Here is a 10,132-nt window from a genome sequence, read left to right on the forward strand (position 1 = left end):
CATATGTATATGTATATATATGTATATATATACATACATACACACACATGTGTGTCTATGTATGTGTGTATGTATATATACAGAGAAATCTTGTGGATTATGGAGATCATGGATTTCATTGTCGTGCCCTTGTGATCTCTACATCTCATTGATGTGCCCTTGCAATCTTTGCATCTTGTTTGTTATATTGTACCTAATCTGATGGAAATTCTATAGGAATTTGTATCAACTCAACTAATCAACATCTAGACCCATTTAACTAGGTTATGGCTTGTTTCTTTCTAAACATTTTTTCTATGATATGTTTTTGTAAAATTTCTTGAAAACTTTGTCCTTTTTTCCTAGTCTGTATTATTTTTGTGCGGGATCTTGAGGTAAGTCACTCAGTACCTATTGAAAATATATTGAAAGAGATCATTGTTGAGAGAGATTGTTGAACAAGACTATGTGTTTCAATTATTGTTTTGTCATTGATGTCAAACTTGCTAAACATGCTATTTGTTGGTAAGACAATTGTTTATAAGATTCAAGTACTATCACCTAGTTGATTGATGAAGAGGATTTTATCAAAAGATGTAGCAATAGCACCTAGAGGAAAGGTCGAGTTATGCTTATATAGTGAAGTACAAGGATCAATTAAGATAGTCGTAACATGATGCATTGATAATCTACTTAAGGTTACAAATGTTGGCTACACTAAGAAAGATTAGAAGAACATGTGATACAAGGTTTGTCTACTAAGCTTGACCGAGTGGATATTAGGTGCTAAGTAAAGTTAGTGTAAGCTGAGTAGAAAATTAGTTAGAACTGAGTAAATGCAAATTCTAGTGGATGCCGAGAAAGAAAGTTGATGTTGAGTAAATTTTAGTTGATGTTGAGCACTAGTAAAATTTAGTTGATGCCAAGTGATTTCATAAAGGATGTCGAGTAGCATAGTGTGTGCCGAGCATTAGAAGATTGATAATGTCAAGCTACTACATTATTTTAAAGATCAAGGATTCGATGAATCTAAGTTGACAAGTTTGTTTTCTTGGATTTTTTGAACCAAGTAGAAGATAAGGATGATGAGCTAGTGGCCAAAAATTCTAGGTAAACCATTTTGAGGTGAATTCAAAGTGGATTCTAGAGGAAGTTTCTAGAATAGATATGGACTATGGGGTAGATACATTGTATCCTACCTAACTCATCTAAACCCTAAATTGGATGATGGAGAATGAGCGGCAAAATATCTTAATTTCCTATTTATAGGAATGCCTAGTCATGAAGCAAGGTTGTCATGTGTGAGAACCTAAGGGAGACAAGGAGTCATAGGGTTTTGCTTCATCAAGTAACCTAAGAGAAGAGTTTGCAATGGCATGTTAAGCAAGAAGGCTTAAGGAGATGTATGCTTGAAGGGTGAACAAGCTATCAGAGTTGTAATGAGTGAAAGCCAAGCATAATGGAGGACTGAATAAAGATCTATAATCTACAAATGAAGTTGTAAGTTGTATTAGATCAAGCCTTACTGCTACTCTCTAACAATTGTATTAGTCTAGGGTAAATCCTTTGGATTAAGGATGACCTAATAGTCATTTTTAAATCCTTTAAATGGGTGACATTCCAAGAAAGTGGTCTAAAGTCCTCTAACAAGACTTACTTCTAACAAGGTGATTGAAATCTTTTAACATGGTCACATTTAACAATGTGTATTGTAACCTTTAATAGGGCTGGCCTTTCATAGGGCATCACTTCAAAAGAGTGAAAAGAGTAGTATGTTACTGGTGGTTTTTCCCAAATTGGGTTTCCACATAAATCATTGTGTTATGTGTGTTGATGAATCTATTATGTTTCATGCTTTACATTTCTACAAGTTGATTTGACAACAACCTACAAGTTTTGAGTGATTGCATAATCTTTTGGATGTATGCATGAGTATAAATGTTTTATGGGTTCACTAAGCTATGAAGAGTTCTATTTATACATTTGGACCTTGGATAATTGACTCACCCCCCCTCTGAGTCATTCTAAAGAATTCCAATAGCACCTATAAGATGAACAAATATGGATGAATAGCATTTAGAATAATGCACATGAAAGAGACCCTAAACCCATATTTTACAGATAAATATGAATTGTAAGGAGATGTAATGTAAATCTGGAAATGCTAATATTGAAATGAAGAAGTGAAAGTACTTACCTCCGAAAAAGAATCTGCTGAGAACCCTGTCAAATAGTCTTAGAAACTATAAATTTTCTCAATGCAAAAGAAAAACTATGAGATCTACAAAACCTAGAAATATTTTTCTTTTTTGAGCTAGGTTGACTTTGACCCAAATGTTCCTGTAGTGGTAGACCAAATAGTTTTTTCTATAGGAAGTTATGTAGAAAGTTAATGCAGACCAAATAGTTTTTGTTATAGGAAGTTATGTAGAAAGTTAATGCAGACCAAACAGTTTCTGCTATAGGAAGTTATGCAGAAAATTAATGTCATGTTTTAAAATTTTAATGTTTGTAATAAAGTCCTATGATGTGGTGGCATAAATGGAATAGAAATCATATAAGCATTCCAATTATAGCCACTTAGGACAATGTGTGTTTCATTTTAATTTGAGTTAGTTTTCTTTAAGAGTTTGGTGTGTGTGTTTCAAATAATTAAGCCAACTAGAAATCGATAACTTTGGAAAACTTCCAATAGCTGGAAGAGTTAGTGGTAGATTTTGATGTTTAATTGAACCTTCATGATTCAAAAATGGGTTTCAGTTTCTCATTTTTAGCATGAATGTTTCAAATTCCCAACAGAAAAAGATGGGAAAGTATTTTGAAAGGCATATTTTTTTTGAATGTAAATGGGAAGAATCAGATTGAGTGGAATAGAATAGAAAGTTTGGAGTTTTCTTGATTTTTTTGAGTTTATGTTTTTGAGTGTGTGATTTTCTTTGTTTTCCTTCCTAAATCGATAATATAAACTCCAAGAACATGTCAATGGTTTTGTTTTAGAACAACAATACATTGAATGAGTTTGAATCTAAGTTAAATTTGTTGTTTGAAATCTATTACAAGAAATATGATTTTCTGATTTAGTTGTTTGTAAATATCTATTGTTTTGAGAATCATATTCATCAATGGAAGTTTTGTAGACTCTCTACAATCTATTCCTTAGGTCATAGAGGGGTGATGTATCATAGTTTTATTTATTTATTTTTCTTTTGTATTTCTATTTCAATGTTCTCTATTCATACCCACACAGAATTCAATTGTTGAGTTTTGTGAATATCTTTATATATTTATTGAGATACTAAAATTGCATATCTAAATGTGATATGGGAACTGTTTAATTCAAATAACTAATTTACAGATTTGGTTAATGAAAAAGGTTTCATGTTGATTGGGTTGTCTATTATCGGGTTGTTAAACCATGCATGTATAATGGTGATATAAGTTGGAATCAAATAAATATTGTTTGATAGTTATGCTTTGGTCGATGTGGGTATTTAGTTTTACATTTAGGAAATGACTAGATTATATAGATATTTTAGTTCCAATGCAGAAAAATTGAGTCAGACTTGTACTAAGTTGATGCAAGAAACTTAAATGTGGTGATAGGAGGTTAAGAAAGTTCATGTCGCATGTCAGTTTTCCATGGGTATTGAGAAAATTAGTTGTTTAAAAATCTAAAATAGGTTGAATATTGATCCTAGAAGGTGTATGTGCCCCTTAAAGAAACTTAGTTGTGTGATTGATTTCCTCCTAAGTTTTCCAAAATGAGGCTCTGCATCATTTTTGGAATCAAACCTTAGTGAAAGGTTTGGGAAAAAGTGGTTGTGTGTGTTTGTGTAGTTATAATAGGTTGAGAGAAGAACTTGAGAAGAAGTCCAAGAGACTAGGGAAAAAAGAAAAGATCCTAGGTGAGGCACAATGGAGCAAGGGGATGTAGCTTTAATAGTGGGGTTGTATCTTTTTAGAAGGTATCAATAGAGAAAGGATTCACAATTGAAGATAGAGGAAAAGAATAAAAGAGAAGAAGAAATGAGAAAGCAAAGAGAAGAGGCAAGCAAGATACAAGAGGAGATAAAAATTTTGAGAAGGAAACTTGAAGAGAATGAAGCTAAGTTGAAAGAAGATAAAGTGCAGCAAGAACAAGTGCAACAAGTAATTATTGATGAGAGGAGTAACGAGACAAGTCCTATGTGATTTGAGTGTGAACAATTGGTGGTTGCAATAGTAATGTGTCCTTTGAAAATAGAGAAGAGTACAGTGTTGAAAGGTACTCCTATGAACAATATTTTGGAGGAAAATGATGAAGCCTTAAAATTGCATGGTGAAGTGAAATGTGAACAGGAATGGCATGAGGATGAAGATAAAGATTATGTAGTAGAAAGTTCTAAAGAAAAAATTGATTTATGGGAAGAGTTTGCATCCATCATGGGAGAATGGAAAAGAAATGGTGGTAGTATGGACACTCAGAATGAAGAAGTTTCCAAAGAAGAGATATCTAATGAGGTTATGGAAAAAGAAGATGAGGCTAAATGTGTGCATGAGAAGGTAACAAATTCTAATTATGTTTATGACAAGGTTAAAGAAATCAAGATTGAGAAATCTGATTTGTTTCCAAGAGAAGAGACTATAGAAAAGTTGGTTATGGGTTATGAAAGGGATCAAATTTTTGTGTATTCTTTATGTATGGAGATGTGGTATGTTTGTGAGGACAAGAAAAAGGAATTTCATTAGAAAGCATATTTGGTGGAGTTACAAATGTATGCAATAGTGGAAGTGTTACAAGGGATAAAGTTGTTATTGGAAATGAATGATCACCAACAAATAGTTTTTATGTTACGAAACAAAGACAAACCAAAGATTAAGATGAAGAAGGAGAGACAAATACAAATGAGTCAAGGCCAAGAAAATACAAGATTGCAACTAGAAGATGAATATAAGCCTAAAGTAAAGATGAAAAAATGTTTTTCTTTTCTAATATTTATTTTTGCAGGTGTTTCTAAGAAGATTCCAAGGAGACAATATACTCAGTATCCATTTAAATGGAAGAACAAACTTGCACAGAAGATATTTGGATGGATGAGAAACAAATCAGCAAGCATGGTTCATTACTAAAACATCTCATCTCAAGAGGACTTAAGATTCATTCTACAAGGGAGTATGTTGCAGTGGCAAACCAAATAGTTTCTTCTATAGAAAGTTATTTAGAAAGTTAATGCATACCAAATAGTTTCTGCTACAGAAAGTTATGTAGAAAATTAATGTCATGTTTTAAAATTTTAATGTTTTTAATAAAGTCTTATGATGTGGTGGCATAAATGAAATAATGATCATATAATCTCTCCAATTATAGCCACTTAGGACAAAGTGTGTTTGATTTTAATTTGAGTTAGTTTTCTTTAAGAGTTTTGTGTGTGTGTTTTAAATAATTAAGCAACCTAGAAATCAATAACTTTGGAAAACTTCCACTAGCTGGAAGAGTTAGTGGTAGATTCTGATGTTTAACTAAACCTTCATGATTCAAAAATCGGTTTTAGTTTCTTGATTTTAGTATGGACATTTCTGATTTCCAACCAAAAAAGATGGGAAAGTATTTTAAAAGGAAGATTTGTTTTCAATGTAAATGGGAAGAATCGGATTGAGTGGAATAGAATAGAAAGTTTGGAGTTTTTTGGATTTTTCTAAGTTTATGGTTTTGAGTGTGTGATTTTCTTTATTTTCCTTCCTAAATCGATATTTTGAACTCCAAGAAAATGTCAGTGGTTTTATTTTAGAACATCAATACATTGAATGGATTTGAATCTAAGTTAAATTTTCTGTTTGAAATCTATTACAAGATATACAATTTTCTGATTTAGTTGTTTGTAAACATCTGTTGTTTTGAGAGTCATATTCATTGATGGAAGTTCTGTAGACTCTCTACAATCTATTTCTAAGGTTTTAGAGGGGTGATGTATCATAGTTTTTTAAATTTCTTTTTCTTTTGTATTTTTTTTTTCAATGTTCTCTATTCATACCCATGCGGAATTCAATCTTTGAGTTTGGTGAATATCTTTATATATTCATCAAGATGCTGAAATCACATATCTAAATGTGATATGGGAAATGTTTATTTCAAATAACTAATCTACAGATTTGGTTAATGATAAAGGTTTCATGTCGATTGGGTTGTCTATTATTGGGTTGTTAAACCATGCATGTATAATGGTGATATAAGTTGGAATCAAATAAATATTGTTTGATAGTTATGCTTTGGTCAATGTGAGTATTCAATTTTAAATTCAGGAAATGACTAGATTATATAGATATTTTAGTTCCAATGTAGAAAATTTAGGTTAGACTTGCACTAAGTTGATGCAGGAAACCAAAATGTGGCGACAAGAGGTTAAGAAAGTTCATGTCACCTGTCAATTTTCAGTGGGTATTGAGGAAATCAATTGTTTAAAAATCTAAAATAGGTTGAAGATTGATCTTGGAAGGTGTATGTGCCCCTTGAAGCAACTTAGTTGAGTGATTGATTTCCTCCTAAGTTTTCCAAGGTGAAGCTCTACATCAAATGCGGGGTAAGATCTTACCCCTTTATTTTTGACCTTGACCTGCACTGCTCTGACGCAGATTATGTTCGTGGATCTTGAAAGTTTTCCAAAAAGGGTACTCAAATCTACACTGATAATCATTGTCCCTCACTTGTATTTTCAAGAAAAAAGGGTTTTGTTGTTTAGATGAGGGGTTTGCCTTGGTCAAACCCTAGTTTGGAATCAACCTTAATAATGGAATTGAAATAGAGAATGCTAGCAAGTACTAGAAATAAATCTAACAATGAAGCTATGATATTCAATAGATATGCAATTGTATTTGAAATGTAAACAAGTACATTGATATTAAAGCTTGGACTCAATAATGTAAATCAAAACCATAAATGTAAATCAAAACTTCCATGATTATATGCTTGAAATCTACCTTGAGGAAGAATGAATACATCTTGAAGATGAAAAAATGATCTTGAAGGAAGATCACACCACCATGATGGATAGATCTAGGGTTTGAGTGGTGAATCTTGAATGCTTGAACCAAATCCCTTCAAAGGCTTGAATGCTTGAATTCTTGAATAGGTGATTGCTTGATCACTTGATTTGCTTACTTGAATTTATTGGAAGGCGAATGCTTGATCATTACAAGTAGATATCTCCTCATGAAAAGTGGATGTGAAAATAAGAGAGAAAGGCTTCCTTTTATATAAATATAGGGCACAAACTTCTAAAGAGGCTGAAATATAGGAAATAAATTCCCATTAAGTGCAAGCCCCTAGAAATGGACCTATATTAAATATAATTTGAGGGTTTAACATTCTAAAGCTTGAAACAATGGACTTGGAAGTGGGAAAACAAACTTTTGAACTTCTCCCCACAATCAAAAAACTTTCCAATAAAAAGGGTAACCTGGGTCAAGGTCAAGGTCAACCTTAACCCAAGGGTTTAGGACACCTAGAAAATGATCTTGAAGGGAAAAATAGTGCCGGGGAGGCCCAAATAGAGCCTTAAAGAGGCATAGAAGATGAGAAGGAGGTAGAAAATAGGGGACAACTTGGTGAAGGTGCAAAACACCCCTTAAGAAGGGCTAACCATTCTTAACATGGAAGTGCTTCCATTTTAAGATGATACAACACCTTTAAAAAGATATCTCTATGTGTGTGTGTGTGTGTGTGTGTGTGTGTGTGTGTGTGTGTGTGTGTGTGTGTGTGTGTGTGTGTGTATACATATATATATATACACATATATATATACATATATATATACATACATATATAAATGTATATATATGTATATATATGTGTATATATATATAGGTATGTATGTATGCATGTGCCCTTATGATCACTACATTTCATTGATGTGCCCTTGTGATCTTTGCATCTCGTTGTCGTGCCCTTGTGATCTTTGCATATGTATGTATGTACATATATGTGTGTGTGTGTGTGTATGTATATACATATGTATATGTATATATGTGTATATATACATACATACACACACATATGTGTGTGTCTAAGTATGTATGTATATAAATAAACAAAGAGATCTTGGCACAATAGAAAAACAAGAAAACTCACTCAACACGTAGCATGGCCACAAATGTGATGGCAATGCCTATTGGTAAGTAGATTTCTACTTTTCTCTCTCATTTTCCATGTGTTTATTTCACTTGAACTATTTTTTATTAGGAGGCATTTTGTAATATTGGATTCATTTTATGCAGGACATGATGAGGACATTCTTGGATGTGCCCGTGTTAGATGTATGAGAATCACTAAAGAATTATGATGAATTGCTCATGAGAAATGAAGATGGATTTCCCCTAAGAGTAGAAGGAGGTGATGAGAACTTTCTAGGTACTTTAAAGATTGATCTCATGAAATTCCAAGTAACATACCATGCTTGTACACATATGGATGTTCAGGTAATCAACCTTACATTTAATAAAAGGAATATGTTTTTGAAAACCAACTTTGTATATTTAAACAAAAGAATCATGCATGCCTATCCAGTTTTACTTTTGAATAAAGGGTCCCCTTATAGAATGAAGAATCCATACTTGTGGTTTATCATAAGAAATATCAGCAGATGAAACCTAGTCTACCTGGCTTCTAAAAATAGAAGACTATACCCTAAGTTTTAGCATTAACTTGATTGATCTATTTAGACCCATTAATTATTGTCACAAGCTTTTAAACATAGCTATATAAGGAATGAGTTAGGACATATATAGGTTAACCTTACATTAGCTATAAACAACAACAAAAAGGTTACAATAGGGTATTACAGTATTGTAATTATAGAAAACTACCTAATTTGCTCGAGTGGGTGTATGATGGTAAAGAGTTGTATTAGGTGAGTAAAGCTCATTAGTGGTTATAGGAATATAGCTACATCAAAAGAATTAGAAACTAGAACTACATATTCGTTAGAGTAAGTAGTCCAAGGGTCTTGATCTCATGGATACAGGTATGTAGGTAGCCTGGTAGGCAGAGTATACCTCCAGTGTGAAGATGTCTTGGACATAGTTAGGTAGCACTTAACTATTTTAAGACATTATATGTTAACTCACAAGGCTCATTTCTTTGCATAATCCTCTAACACAATGACATTACCTCTAAACCATGCAATGGATGTTGAAGTGGTTCCCAACCTTGAAACACTCTTATAAGTAATGGAAAAGCAAATGAAGATGCAATACATGTATTACTATTATTTATGTATATGTATGTATGTATGTATATATTATATATATACATATGTATATGTATATATATATATATGTGTGTGTCTGTGTATATATACATATACACACACACATATGTGTGTGCCTATGTATGTCTATATACAGAAAGATCTTGGCTTAATAGAAAAATTGATCCAGTTGCATACATATTCCAGAATTCAAATAATAAAACAATAAAACTCACTCAACCTATGTTAAGTGACTTACCTCAAGATCCTACACAAAAATAATGCAGACTAGGAAAAATGGACAGAGTTCACAAGAAATTTTACAAATACATATAGCAGATATTTTTAGAAAGAAACAAGCTATAACCCATTTAAATTGGTCTAGTTTCTAATTAGGTGGGTTGATTACAAATTCTTGTAGAATTATCCTCAAATTAGGTACAATAAAATGAACAATCAACTTTTCCCAGCTAGTAGGATCAAATACAATTTTCCAAGGTGATAAAATTGCTTATGCAGATGCATCACTTGAATGCTAGGCATGAAGCGCATTCCCTAATTTATAATGAATGGTTGGATATAAAGGCTCCATACATTGGCCTAGTAATGGAAGCCAAGGATGTAACCATGCATGTATTGGCCCGCTCTCCCTATGAGGATCCCAAGTATCTATTGCTGCTATTAATTTGGACATCACTAAATGATCCAGAATGTTATTAAGTATTGAAGCTGGTAGTAACTTCTCTCGTGTCTCTAGAAAATGTAGCATAGGTTTAGGATGCCTTGGCTCCCAGGAATTTGTAGTAGTAATTCTCACCACTGGAAGAATAACTTTAGTGAGGAGTTGAGTGTAAGGAGTTGAAGAAGCAAGCTTTTCTTCTATGTAAATGCCATAATCACTAGGCTCATTCCCTTGCGAAAGCCTCTGCCAC

Source organism: Cupressus sempervirens, chromosome 5 (assembly GCF_028749045.1).
Source record: "Cupressus sempervirens isolate cs-2001-9-10 chromosome 5, ASM2874904v1, whole genome shotgun sequence".
NCBI classification, from domain to species: Eukaryota; Viridiplantae; Streptophyta; class Pinopsida; order Cupressales; family Cupressaceae; genus Cupressus; species Cupressus sempervirens.